This window comes from Sus scrofa, chromosome 3 (genome assembly GCF_054392235.1).
Source record: "Sus scrofa isolate SSC_HxYL_T2T_F1_AM1 chromosome 3, Sscrofa_HxYL_maternal_Yorkshire_Landrace_v2.0, whole genome shotgun sequence".
NCBI lineage: Eukaryota > Metazoa > Chordata > Mammalia > Artiodactyla > Suidae > Sus > Sus scrofa.
Window position 1 is genome coordinate 66,901,702 of NC_139385.1, and position 2,098 is coordinate 66,903,799.

General features: G+C 39.7%; 1 pseudogene; it reads left to right on the forward strand.

The window, feature by feature from the left end:
* The first annotated feature begins 251 nt into the window (after positions 1–251).
* On the forward strand, positions 252–340 carry LOC146404685 (small nucleolar RNA U3; annotated as a pseudogene).
* The last annotated feature ends 1,758 nt before the right edge of the window (positions 341–2,098 follow it).

Below are 2,098 nucleotides of genomic sequence, written 5' to 3' on the forward strand. Positions count from 1 at the left end.
ATCTGAAAAACCAAGACAAATGACAACAACATAATGAAACACAGAGCTGTAGAAACAGATAACAAACATGTGTTCGCCAAGAAGGGGAGTGGAAAGAAATAGCGTCAGGGGTGCAAACTTCCAGTTGCAAAATAAATGAGTTATGGGTATGCAGTGTACAGCATGGGGGATATAGCTAATAACTGTTTCATATTTGTATGATGACATCATAATTCAATTTGTCATGATGATCAGTTTGAAATGTATAGAAAAAGACTGTACTTCCAGGGATCATTTCTATAGTTTGTGAAATGTATAGAAATATCAAATCACTATGTTGCATAACAGCAACTAATATAGTGCTATAGATCAATTAGACTTCAAAAACAATCAGATAACCTCATAGAAAAAGAGATCAGATTTTCAGATTTGTGGTTACCTGAAGAAGAGATGAAGGGTGGGGTGGGAAGGGGGACCTTGATGAAGGCAACTAAAAGGTAAATAAATACTAAGGATGTCATGTACAGTGGGCTAACTATAATTAACACTGCTCTGTTATATATTAAAATGATGAGAGTAAAGCCTGAGTTCTTCCCACCAGAAAAAAATTTTTTGTCTTTCTTTTTGTATCTAGATGAGATGATGGATGTTCACTAAACTTATTGTGAGAATCCCTTCATGATGTTGATGGGTATAGGTCAAATTGTAATGCTGTATACCTGAAACTTATACAGTGCTGTGTGTCAATTAATATCTCAATAAAACTGGAAGGAACCCCCTAGGTCCCACTCCCAGGTGATTCTGATGTGTAGCCCAGGTTGAGAATTACTGTTTCACAGAGTCTCCAGAATCACCTGGACTAAAAAGAACGCTGATGAGTGGTTTTGTGTGGCCATCTGGAGACTCCAAAGCCTCCTCTTGCTTTTCAGGACTATACAGAGCCCAAATTCCTCATTGATGTGGGCACCGCTTCTGGCTTAGCTGGGTCTCCTCTGATTTGCTGAGTCAGCCTGTACAGTCACTGTGAGCCCATCCCACCTGCTCCTCTGTCAGCCTCCCCCACAGCCTTCTCCAACCCCTTCCCCACGCTGCATGGGCTTAAATAAAAGATATGGAGGCAGTGCCCAATCAAAGCAACTCAGTTTCCCTTATGTTCCACCTCCCTATGTGCCCTGAATCTATTTTTCTAGCACAGACATAATAGTCATTTTATACTTCCAGGAATTTATTTATATTTCTTGTGATGAGCGAATTGAAAAGGGGAGACTTAAGATCCTGAGTAAAAGCTCTTTGAGAGGGCAATAAGAACCAGTTCCCTCAAAATTGTTGCTCCAGAGTGTGAGATCATAAAAAAGCAACACCCCCAGTATCACCATGTCATCAGGTTGTGTATGAGCTATGGCCTGAACACAGAAAGCACTAAAGGACCAGCTCATCACGTGGGCACTGCAAAGAGCCAGCTCATTCCCCCCTGAAGCCCTGTCTTTCCAGAAAACTGCAAAGACTTCTGGAATTCATAAAAAGAACCTGGTCAATGGCTTCACCTCATACATTTGGGAACCTAATCATGCACCATCCTGTTATTTCTCCTCAAAGCCTAGAAGCACTGAATAATTCAAAAGAAAGATTAGTTTGTACCTCTGGAAACAAACAAACAAAAAATCAAAAGTCAGGACATATTTACAGGCACATAAAGAAATTACTTTTATGTTGGAAACACAAAAGAAGCTTTACAGTGGTAAAATTAGATGGGACTGGTTGTGACTTTCTCTGATCCTAAAAGCAAGTAGTATTTCATTCTGTCCTCATGCTCCAAGGGGGGAAGGAGTGGGATGGACTGGGAGTTTGGGGTTAGTAGGTGCAAATTATTGCATTTAGAATGGATATGTAATGAGGTCTTATTGTACAGCACAGGGACTGTATCCAGTCTCTTGGAATAGACTATGATGGAAGATAATATAAGAGAATGTATATATATATGTATGACTGGGTCACTTTGCTGTACAGCAGAAATTGGCACAACATTGTAAATCAAATACATTTTTAAAAAATAAAAGCAAAGCAAAATAAACAAACAAAAAAGCCTTAGAGTTCCTGCTGTGGTGCAACAGGATTGGCA